A 13,222-nucleotide genomic window follows, 5' to 3' on the forward strand; every position below is an offset into this window, starting at 1 on the left:
TTAGATAATAGAAGTAAATTGCGATGTTGTTTAAAATTGTATTCTCTATCTGATTCATGAAAGAAAAATTTTGGGTTTAATGTCCCTTTAAAGTTTACATATTGATGTATTTGGAAATATGACCGGTTTTGAGAAGGAACCATTCTGTAAGATTGGATAGATTGGTATTTGACCATAGAGTTAAATTACAGAAAAAGCTAGAAAAATAAAGAGTTAAAGCATAAAGTTGTTTTATTATGCAAAAATAAAGTGACATGTAAACCATTTTTTTCTTTCATGATTCAATAGAGCATACAATTAAAAACAATTTTCCAATTTACTTCTAGTATCTAATTTGCTTTGTGTCCTTTGTTGAATGAGCAGTAATGTACTATAGGAAGCTACCTGAAAGCCAATCACGAGGCATGTATGTACAGCTACCAATCAGCAGCTTCTGAGCCTACCTAGGTATCATTTTTCTAGGATACAAAGAGAATAAAACAAATGCGATAATAGAAGAACATCATGAAAGAAAAAAATGGGGTTTCATGTCCCTTTGCTTTTTAATGTCTCTTTAAGAGGGTCCCATTTGCCAATTTCCTTAAAATGATTGTAAACTTTAACGCCTAGATTTAGAGTTCTGCGTTAGCCGTCCAAACCAGCGTTAGAGGCTCCTAACGCTGGTTTTGGCCGCCCGCTGGTATTTAGAGTCAGTCAGGAAAGGGTCTAACGCTCACTTTCCAGCCGTGACTTTTCCATACCGCAGATCCCCCTATGTCAGTTGCGTATCCTATCTTTTCAATGGGATCTTTCTAACGCCGGTATTTAGAGTCTTGGCTGAAGTGAGCGTTAGAACTCTAACGACAAAACTCCAGCCGCAGAAAAAAGCCAGGAGTTAAGAGCTTTCTGGGCTAACGCCGGTTCATAAAGCTCTTAACTACTGTGCTCTAAAGTACACTAACACCCATAAACTACCTATGTACCCGTAAACCGAGGCCCCCCCACATCGCCGCCACTCTAATAACATTTTTTAACCCCTAATCTGCCGACCGCACACCGCCGCAACCTACATTATACCTATGTACCTCTAATCTGCTGCCCCTAACACCGCCGATCCCTATATTATATTTATTAACCCCTAATCTGCCCCCCAAAACGTCGCCGCCACCTACCTACAATAATTAACCCCTAATCTGCCGACCAAACCTCACCGCTACTATAATATAGTTATTAACCCCTAAACCGCCTCACTCCCGCCTCAATAACCCTATAATAAATAGTATTAACCCCTAATCTGCCCTCCTTAACATCGCCGACACCTAACTTCAATTATTAACCCCTAATCTGCCGACCGGACCTCACCGCTACTCTAATAAATGTATTAACCCCTAAAGCTAAGTCTAACCCTAACACTAACACCCCCCCTAAGTTAAATATAATTTTTATCTAACGAAATAAATTAACTCTTATTAAATAAATTAATCCTATTTAAAGCTAAATACTTACCTGTAAAATAAACCCTAATATAGCTACAATATAACGAATAATTACATTGTAGCTATTTTAGGATTTATATTTATTTTACAGGCAACTTTGTAATTATTTTAACCAGGTACAATAGCTATTAAATAGTTAATAACTATTTAATAGTTACCTAGTTAAAATAATTACAAAATTACCTGTAAAATAAATCCTAACCTAAGTTACAATTAAACCTAACACTACACTATCAATAAATTAATTAAATAAAATACCTACAAATAAATACAAATAAATAAACTAACTAAAGTACAAAAAATAAAAAAAGAACTAAGTTACAAAAAATTTACAAACATAATAAAAATATTACAACAATTTTAAACTAATTACGCCTACTCTAAGCCCCCTAATAAAATAACAAAGCCCCCCAAAATAAAAAAATGCCCTACCCTATTCTAAAATTAAAATTGAAAAGCTCTTTTACCTTACCAGCCCTTAAAAGGGCCTTTTGCGGGGCATGCCCCAAAGAAAACAGCTCTTTTGCCTGTAAAAATAAACACAATACCCCCCCCCCGAACTTTACAACCCACCACCCACATACCCCTAATCTAACCCAAACCCCCCTTAAATAAACCTAACACTAAGCCCCTGAAGATCTTCCTACCTTATCTTCACCATCACCGATCGGTCCTCCAGAGGCTCCCGAAGTCTTCATCCTATCCGGCAAGAAGAAGTCCAGAAGAGGCTCCAAAGTCTTCATCCTATGCGGGAAGAAGAGGAGATCCGGACCGGCAAAAATCTTCATCCAAGCAGCATCTTCTATCTTCATTCATCCAACGACGAGCGGCTCCATCTTCAAGACCTCCGTCGCGGATCCATCCTCTTCTTCCGACGTCCTAACACAGAATGAAGGCTCCTTTAAGGGACGTCATCCAAAATGGCGTCCCTCGAATTCCAATTGGCTGATAGGATTCTATCAGCCAATCAGAATTAAGGTAGGAAAATTCTGATTGGCTGATAGAATCAGCCAATCAGATTCAAGTTCAATCAAAACAGCATGTTTGCTGGAAGGGTGGTTGAGCAAGAGGTGGTATTAGTGATGCCAGCTGAGGCTCTAGTGCCTGGTCTTCATGTGTGTGATCAGCCAAAAGCAGGAAGAAAAAGGTGACAAGAGAGTACTGTGTGTGGTCACATTGTGAACTTGTGCTCTACGTGTAGACTGTAGAGCGAGCACAAGAGCTTGGTAGGCCTGCAACAGAGGGGCGGGGCTAAGCTGAAGGGGTGGCGCTGACTCGGAGGGAGCGGGGCTGAATCAGAGGGGGCGGGGCGGGCCGGTCTATACAAATTTCCAGGGCCGGTCTGATTTCCCAGTCCGGCCCTGACGCCAAGTGGGGCACGCAATGATTGGATGAAGCCGCTCAGCTAAATAAAGTAGGAGATGCGGGTGGAGGAACGGTGCAATGTTAACCATCTCTAAATGGTAAATATTTTACAAATGAAGCGTCTTAAAACATAATAATCAATGTTTCTATAGTAATTTTATATACTAGCCAGCAAATACTAACGTTTACAATCACTTTATAACCGGCTTTCAATCTAGCTGTTTTTTTTTTTAAATAATGAATCTTGCCAAAGTGGTTGGCAGGGGTTGTCAATCACCCCCGTTGGATCATTCCTGGGTAATATAAATCTACTGTAATGCTCGTGGGATACTCCTCTATCAGACCGAACTTGGCCAGTAGTCTTGTTATCCCGGTGTCGAGCCAAAATGATAGGGAATATCCCAGAGCAGAGAAAGTTAGTAAGATGAGGAAGGCGGCACTCACCACAGGCAGGACAGTCCACAGCGGCAACGGCAGAGCAGTTCAAGGACAAACCACTAGAATGGTCAGGCAGGCAGGGTTTGGCAACAGCAAAGCAGTCCAAGGTCACACCACTAGAATGGTCAGGCAGGCAGGATTTGGCAACAGTAAAGCAATCCAAGGGCACACCACTAGAATGGTCAGGCAGGCAGGATTTGGCAACAGTAAAGCAGTCCCACAATGTAGGGGTTAACAGGCAGAGTAGTCAGGCAAGCAGAGTTCAGAAGCAGTAAATCAATCTAGCAATTTAGGGGTTAACAGGCAGAGTAGTCAGGCAAGCAGAGTTCAGCAGCAGTAAAGGCAATCAGAGAATAAACGATCTATCACACCCAGAAGCACACAAGGTAACACCTATACTTGGGCAGTGATAGATTGATAAGACGGCATTTAAATAGGCGCAGGATTCGCACCCAGGGTGTCAGGACCAGAATGACAGAGAGAGGAATGTGCGGCGATGATGTCAGTGATGCACGCCTCCGGACCCGACACAGCCCCTGGCAACAAGCAGGGAAGGAGACTCCGTGCCCTAGCAACGACTAGAGCGGCGCAGCGTGACATAGCCCCCTTTTCAAGGGTTCTCTCTGGGAACCAGAGTTGGCCTCAAAGGATGAGCAGCATGGAATCTGGAGACCAAAGATGGAGCATGCACATCACGGGCAGGAACCCAGGAACGATCTGCCACAGAGTAACCCTTCCAATGTATCAGATACTGTAGTTGTCTGCACCTGTATCTGAATTCCAGGATCTTAGCTACCTTATATTCAGGACTACCACGGACCAGGAGTGGAGGAGGAGGAGCTTGGAGCCGGGTATATATATTTTTGATGTAAGGCTTGAGTAGTGAAATGTGGAAACCTGGGTGTATGCGCAGGGTTTTGGGTAAGGCCACTTTGTAGGCAACAGGAGACAGTCTTTTCAGGACCTTGTAAGGGCCGATAAACCTAGGCCCCAATATGTTGAGTAGAGATCCAAACACGTTCACTCACTGGGATGGCACGTACAGAAGCTCTATGACGATCAGCAAAGTTCTTATATCTGGAGACAGCTGAACGTAGCTGAGAGCGAATACGTTGCCAATGAGTGGTGAGTCCAGTGATGTGTCGGTCTGAAGCAGGAACCCCAGTGGACTGAGCAGAAAGAGGGAAGTCACAAGGTTGATACCCTGCTGCGGCTTGAAATGGAGAACATCAAAGAGAAGCCAATGAGTGTTTCTTGCCAGCTCTACTATGGGTAACAATTCAGACCAGTCTGTATGGCGAGCGTTGACAAAGGCTCTGAGGTAGGCTTCAAGATCCTGGTTTACTCTCTCACTTAGTCCATTGGTCTGAGGATGGTAGCCAGAAAACAAAGAAACAGTGGTTCCGATCAACTTACAGAAGGCTCTCCAAAAGGTAGAGATGAACTGTGGACCTCTGTCAGAAACGATATTCACAGGAATGCCATGAAGTCGTACCACATGCAAGAGAAAAAGAGACGATAATTCTTGGGCAGAAGGCAGTTTGGTTAGGGGTACGAAATGAGCCAGTCTGGAAAAGCGATCCACCCCAACCCAGATAACCATATGGTGGTCAGAAGGAGGAAGGTCCACAATAAAATCCATTGTTATGTGTGTCTATGGTTGTTTGGGAATTGACAATGGTTGGAGCAAGCCAGGGGGCAAGGATCGGGGAGTTTTGTTGGCAGCACAAGTTGTGAAGGCTTTCACATAATCCTGAGCATCAGACTTTATAGTAGGCCACCATACTTGTTGGGAAAGATGCTTGAAAGTCCTAGTACAACCAGGATGTCCTGAGAGTTTGCTATCATGAGCCCAGGATAGCACAGGGGTGTGTAGGTTCAGAGGTACAAAGAGGATATCGGAGGCCAGGGGGGCTCCAGGAGGTTTACTAGACTGGGCACATTGCAATCTTTGCAGAAAGGTGGTATTTAGTTGAGCAACCACACAGGAGGGGGGTATGATGTGCTCAATAAGAGCTTCAGAGGAGTCACTTGAGTGAGGGAACTGACAGGAAAGGGCATCCGCCTTCTTGTTCTTGGCCCCAGGAAGATAAGAGACAACAAAGTTAAAAAAAAGAACAAGGCCCATCTGGCCTGTCGAGAAATTGAGTCGATGAGCAGTCTCTAGGTAAGTCAGATTCTTGTGGTCTGTGAGAATCTGAATGGGATTGGCGGTGCCCTCTAACCAATGACGCCATTCAGTCAAAGCCATCTTAATGGCTAAGAGTTCACGGTTTCCCACATCGTAATTCCTCTCAGCAGGAGCAAAGCGTTTAGAAAAAAAAGGCTACAGGGTACGACTTGGAAGTCAAAGGATCCCTTTGGGTTAGAACTGCTCTAGCCCCTATCTCGGAGGCATCAACCTCTAAAGTGAACTGTAGGTCAAGATCAGGATGGCGGAGCACAGATGCAGAACAGAATGCCTTTTTCAGACAAGAGAATTCATTTATGGCTTCAGGAGGCCAACGTTTACAGTCTTTGTTCTGTTTTGTCAATTCAGTGAGAGGAGCGACTGTTTGAAAAAAGTTCTTTATAAACATGCGGTAATAATTGAAGAACCTCTGTAATTCCTTTAAAGAAGTAGGTTGAGGCCATTCTAGAACTGCGGTGAGTTTAGCAGGATCCATGGCAAAACCCTCCTTCGAGATGACATAACCAAGGAATTGGATCTGAACTTGATCAAACTCACATTTTTCTAGCTTGGCTACGAAAGAATTGTCTCTGAGACGTAGAAGAACCTGTCTCAAATGTTTATGATGCTCCTCTAAAGTGGAAGAGAAAACAGGGATGTCATCCATATAGACGATGACAGTGCAGTTGAGGAGGTCACGGGAGACATTATTGACGAATACCTGGAAGACTGCAGGGGCATTACACAGACCAAAGGGCATTACAATGTATTTGTAATGCCCAGATCTTGTGTTGAAGGTGGTCTTTCATTCATGGCCTGGAAATATGCAAATCAGATTGTATGCCCCACATAAGTCCAACTTGGTGAAAAAGCGAGCATCCTGGAGCGAGTCATACAGTTCTGTGATCAATGGAATGGGATAGCGAATCTTGTTAGTTATGTTGTTCAAGGCCCTGTAGTCGATGCAGGGTCTGAGCCCACCATCCTTCTTACTGACGAAAAAGAAGTCTGCCCCGGCAGGAGAGGAGGAAGGGCGAATGAAACCTTTAGCTAGGTTCTCTTGGATGAACTCCTCCATTAATTTGGTTTCAGCTTTGGAGAGTGGATAAGTCCTCCCTTTAGGAAGTGGGGCTCCGGGAAAGAGGTCGATCTATTAGTCATAAGGACAGTGGGGTGGCAGCACGTAGTTTTCTCAAACACATCTGCAAAGTCCGCATATACTGAAGGAAGGTTTGGAGGAGTCTGTATACTGGCTATGGGAATGCGGAGCAAAGGATTTACTTAAGCAAGGCAGGAGTGGAAACAGGAAGTACCCCAAGAGGCCAGTTGCCCCTCAGCCCAGTTGAAATGTGGATTGTGTATCCGAAGCCAAGGAAGACCAAGGATGACAGGCTGTGCTGGGGAATGAATGACCTTGACTGCAGCTGTTCAGTATGAAGGACTCCCACAGTCTGGGTCAGGGGTACTGACTCAAAATGGATCAACCCTGAACCAAGGGGGGTGCCATCCAGAGTAGTTATTTTGAGACAGTGACTTTTCTGCAAAAGGGGCAAACCAGCTTGAATCATGAAACAGTGATTCATGAAGTTTCCAGCTGCCCCTGAATCAATGAAGGCTTGAGTGTGATCAGTATTCTGAAGGAAGGTAAGGGTAACAGGTACCAGGATCCGAGAGGAGTGAGGGGATATGTTAGAGATCATGCTTAGAGGTACCCCTGTGTTATCCCCTAAGCATTGGCTTTTCCCAGCCGAATGTCACAGTCCTTTAGTTGGAGGGTGTTAGAACCACAATAAAAGCATAGTTTCATTCTCCTTCTTCTCTGTCTTTCAGACTCTGAAGGTTTGAAGTAGGAGAAATCCATGGGTTCCTCCACTGAGGTAACTGGAGCTGCTGAGGGGGTAGAGGATACTGCTGAAACCGGACGAATAGTAGGACGGGAGGGAAGGACCCTCCTTGTTCTGTCTCTTTCAGCTTGTCTCTCCTGAAAGCGAGAGTCCAGACTGAAACAAAGTGTAGTAAAGTCGTCCAAAGAAGAAGGAATGTCACGATAAGTGAGTTCATCTTTGATGCGTTCATGCAGACCCCTCCTAAAGGCTGCCTTGAGAGCACTGCCAAAGTGGTTTCAAGTGCCAAGGTGCTAAACTCTATGGCGAATTGTGCCACAGTTCTATTGCCCTGGCAGGCGGTCCAGGAGAGAATATTCTGCAGCAGAGGTACGGCCAGAGGTCCCAAACACAGAAGATAATGCAGAAATGAAATCATCAGCATCATGCAGGAGTGGAGCGTTCTGTTCCAAAAGGGGAGAGACCCAGGCTAGGTCCTTGTCTTTCAGTAAGGAAATGATAAAAGTGACCCTTGACTGGTGAGACTGAAAGGTGTGAGGATCATTGCGGAAGTGCAACCTGCATTGGTTGAGAAAACCCCTGCAATCAGTAGTACCTTCATACAGGCAAAGGTATCCGGGGTATACTTCCAGAAGCAGAGGAAGAAGTCACAGTACTAGGAGTAGGGGCTGGTGGTGAAACAACAGGAGCGGTATTCCTTGCTGTAACTAGTAAGGAGAGTTAGAGCGGTAATAGCCTCTAGCTTGAAATCCATATTCTGCAACTGTGTGGTATCGGTTGCCAACATCTGTCCCTGAAGATAAACATCTCGTTCCACCTCCTCTGGCTCCATGGCCCTATGTAATGCCCGTGGTATACTCCTCTATCAGACCGAACTCAGCCAGTAGTCTTGTTATCCCGGCGTCGAGCCGGAATGATAGGGAATATCCCAGAGCAGAGAAAGTTAGTAAGATGAGGAAGGCGGCACTCACCACAGGCAGGACAGTCCACAGCGGCAATGGCAGAGCAGTCCAAGGACAAACCACTAGAATGGTCAGGCAGGCAGGGTTTGGCAACATCAAAGAAGTCCAAGGGCACACGACTAGAATGGACAGGCAGGCAGGATTTGGCAACAGTAAAGCAGTCCAAGGGCACACCACTAGAATGGTCAGGCAGGCAGGATTTGGCAACAGTAAAGCAGTCCAACAATTTAGGGGTTAACAGGCAGAGTAGTCAGGCAAGCAGAGTTCAGCAGCAGTAAATCAATCCAGCAATTTAGGGGTTAACAGGCAGAGTAGTCAGGCAAGCGGAATTCAGCAGCAGTAAATAAATCCAGCAAGTTAGGGGTTAACAGGCAGAGTAGTCAGGCAAGCAGAGTTCAGCATCAGTAAAGGCAATCAGAGAATAAACGATCTATCACACCCAGGAGCACACAAGGTAACACCTATACTTGGGCAGTGATAGATCGATAAGACAGCATTTAAATAGGCGCAGGATTAGTGCCCAGGCATCAGGACCGGAATGAGAGAGAGAGGAGCGTGCAGCGATGACGTCAGTGCCGCACGCCTCCGGACCCGACACAGCCCCTGGCAACGAGCAGGGAAGGAGACGCCGTGCCCGTAGCAATGGCTAGAGCAGCGCGACATCTACCACCTCTGAGGTAGTGATGTTTATCATAGCACAAGCAGTTACTGGTGCAGTACCTTCCCTTGCACTTTTACCATTGGTTGGCAGGGATTGTCAATCACCCCAGTTGGATCAGTCCAGGGTCATTTTAATCCCTCTGAGGTGGTGATATTAGTAAGCAGCAGTCTAGACTTAAATTGCAGGCTTGCATGAGAGAGCCTTCAACGGATAGAGCCATTCTCAGTTTCATTAATTTGCCCTAGTGTATGGACTCGCAGTCATGCAGTGCAAGAGGTTTAGTGATGGAAAAATATTATTTTAGATAAAAAAAAGAGACATTTCGTAGTGAAGATAATGTTTTAAGTCTATCTGCATAAAATACAAATTTGCCTTCCCATCAGGCACTCAGCATGTTTATGAAAATCATACAGAGGTCATGTAACAAGACAGACAAATGAATATCGTGTATACAGATAACAACCATTCTTACACAGCTTGTAGAACAAAGTAAAGCCTTTCTGCTGTTTCTTTTGAATGTATTTTTTTCTTCTCTGCTTCTAAAGTTCAGCTATTATACATCTTATTTCCTTTCCCCCCACTTCTGATGTTTATTCATTTGTACAAATACACAAACAAGTTAATTACCCATGTTATACCAGATAGACTCTTCAGCAGGCTCCTGTCACAGTGAAAGGGTTACCAGTGTCTGAGTTTGTCTTGTAACTGGTGTATTTTTCCCAAACAAATCTTAGTCAATCCCTTCAGGCCCCTCATTAGGGGTGTCCAAGTCTGCCAGAGCTGCTGTTCCCTCTCCAGCCATGCAGGCTGTGCATATCTTTGACGCAAGCTTCATTACCACTTGGAGGATGAAACCTCTATACAGCGAAATAATTGGTCCCTGGGGAGATGTTTGGATCAGGTCAGGGGGTCTCCTTAATTTGTTAAAAAAGAAATCCTCATTTGGTTGTCGTGACTGAAGTTAGGGGGGTTGGTGGATTTGCAGGTTCAGAACAGAATATCTTTGGCATTTAATAATGTTATCCGTGCTGTGGAAATGCAAGACTTTACTGGGAAGCGGAAAGAGATGCATGCATGTTAGTACCATTTGTTGGAATATTAAAGAGAGAAGAAAAAGCACAGATCAGGGGTGTCAACATTTAGTACTTGGCTTTGAGGATCTCTCTTTCAGTGGATTCATCAATCTTAAAGAACATGGTTGACTGACCTTTGCTGAGGCAGAGAAATACTTAAAGGGATATTGTAGTGAAAAAAATACATGATCTAATGTGCTAGAGTATGTAATTTTTGTACTTCTCACCATGGCACTTTACATATTAAATCCGAATGGGTTAAAAACATAGATAAAGTTAGGCTTGGGAGCTTTAGAGAACTGCTGGACCCAAGCAAGGAAAAAAAGCTTGTTAACTAATCGCAGTGACTGTCACAAAACCCCACAAATAACCAACTGTGTTCATCTCACGAACTGCAATGCATTCAGCTCCCAAGCAGGACCTTTGTTGGGGTTAAACAGATCAAGCTTTAGAGCGAGTAGTGCAGAAATGATATGCTGTAATGAATTAGAACATATACATTTTTCACTACAATGGCCCTTTAAATCTGGAAATATTTGCAGCTCTTAAGGTACTAATATATACATATATTTAAGATTATGTCAGGGCACTGTGATAGATCTTGCTAAACTGTATATATTCACTATAGTAAAATCATCAAACTAATTAAATTCCTAAAATCTATTTTATTAAAGGAACGTGAAATTCAGTTTTTTTTTCTTTCACAATTTAGATACAGTATGTAATTTGAAACAACTTTTCAATTTACTTCTGTTATCTAATTTGTTTAATTCTCTTAGTATTCATTGTTTAAAAACATACCTAAGTAGTCTCAGGAGCTGCTGATTGGTGGCTGCACATATATGCCCCATATTAGCGGCTCACCCATGTTCATTGCTGTTTCTTCAACAAAGGATACCAAGAGAATGGAACAAATTAAATAATTTAAGTCAATTTTAAAGTTGTTTAAAAAATTGAATCTGAATCATGAAAGAAAAACTTTGGTTTTCATGTCCCTTTAAACACTACGGTGGTGCCTTTTGCCTAGGATTTTCATGCCACAGAGGATGTTTCGTTAGGAATGAAGGTGTTAATTAAGGAATACAATTCAAAAGTCTATATTATCAACTACTCATTTATGGCATAGTAACAATGAACAGTTTCTATTGAATATGATGTTTAGAACATATTCTTTCATTCATCCATAATTATAGAACCTGCATGATTATAATATACAACATACAATAGTAAGGGTAAGACCAGGGTTTTACATTTTTAAAGTTATTTATCTATGATAATGTAGTTGTGTGGCCCTTTCTTTGCATGTATGAAACTGTGTTTTTGCCTCTGAGGATTTAGATTTCTATACAACTGTATTTGCATCGATGAGACTGCGGTTACAACAGTTACCTGTTTTTTCTCTATAGCTATGTGGTCATTCAGCTGCAACTGAACATGAAGAAAAAAAAAGCTTTAGTCTCCAATTATTTCTAGAATATTCAAAATATTTTCTTACACTGATTAATAACCCAATTCCAATCCATAAGAAAAGCAACAGAAAAATATGTGTATGTGACATTTGGTTTCCTATACAAAACCGTTCCAATTCATTTGAATTCAGTTTGTAACTTCCCCACCCTGAAGTTACTTATATGATTTTAGAATAGATTATCTCCAGCACCTGTGTATCCAGTGGGTGACAACGCCATCCAGGACCTCACACCAAAAGTCCCAAAAGTTACTCCAATAGAGCAAATCAGATGGCAGCACTCCAGTAATCTTAAAAGATGTATTATTTATTCACATCAACTCCAAAAAAGACAATAAAACAACATTTCGGGTGTTACCCCTTAATCATGTTGCAACATGATTAAAGGGTAACACCCGAAACGTTGTTGTTTTATTGTCTTTTTTGGAGTTGATGTGAATAAATAATACATCTTTTAAGATTACTGGAGTGCTGCCATCTGATTTGCTCTTTTGTTACTTATATGATTTTCATCTTGCTTTTGATTATGTAAATTCTAAAAATTATGAAAAAATATTTTACACAGATTACAAATAAACTTTACCCAAATTCTTATTATGTCTTTATATCATATTGTGTCACTGCCTATACTCCCGCTTGTTCCTGAACGGCTCTCCCGCTTTGCATGCTGGGACTGTTCTTATCTAACTGAACATAGCCACAAGGAGTTTCCTCACCCTCTCTGGTCACTTTTTCAAGAGGTGTTCAGTCTCACTTAAAGGGACAGTCTAGGCCAAAATAAACTTTCATGATTCCGATAGAGCATGTAATTTTAAAAAAATTTCCAGTTGACTTTTATCACCAATTTTGCTTTGTTCTCTTGGTATTCTTAGTTGAAAGCTTAGCCTAGGAGGTTCATATGCTAATTTCTTAGACCTTGAAGCCCACCTCTTTCAGATTGCATTTTAACAGTTTTTCACCACTAGAGGGTGCTAGTTCACATATTTCATATAGATAACACTGTGCTCGTGCACGTGAAGTAATCTGGGAGCAGGCACTGATTGGCTAGACTGCAAGTCTGTCAAAAGAACTGAAAAATGGGCAGTTTGCAGAGGCTTAGATACAAGATAATCCCAGAGGTTAAAAGTATATTATTATAACTGTGTTGGTTATGCAAAACTGGGAAATGGGTAATAAAGGGATTATCTATCTTTTAAAACAATAAAAATTCTGGTATAGACTGTCCCTTTAAATAGCTCAGGCTAGAAGGCTTCTAATGGTCCATTTAGAACAATCATTCTTACTTTTTTGCACCTCTAACACAGTACTTGATTAATCAATAAATACTTAACATTTAAAATAACATTAAAAAATTATTAAAATCAATTAATATTAATTACAAAATGTATATTATTCTGCTAAATACAGTTATTTCACGATATTAAAAATGCAGCTATACTAATATCTATATCTAACCCCTTAACCCAAAATGACGTAGATCGACGTTATGCGGTAAAACTCCCATCGTACCGCATAACGTAGGTCTACATCACAACTTCAGGAAACTCTTCCTGAGCTGCAGACATCTGTCTTTATATGGTAATGGAGCACGATCGGGCTAAATGTCCTATTTCCAGTGTGGCTAATCTATGGATCCAGAAAGTTTCTTGTTTTCTGAGGGTTAATAAACAATCACCCCTTATTGCTTTTGGGGATAACCTCTATAAAACAAATCGTTAAACTCTTAGAGTCACATTGATGGTTTTCAAAAAAAGTTTTGATATGAC

The sequence above is a fragment of the Bombina bombina genome, chromosome 3 (assembly GCF_027579735.1).
Source record: "Bombina bombina isolate aBomBom1 chromosome 3, aBomBom1.pri, whole genome shotgun sequence".
Classification (NCBI taxonomy): domain Eukaryota; kingdom Metazoa; phylum Chordata; class Amphibia; order Anura; family Bombinatoridae; genus Bombina; species Bombina bombina.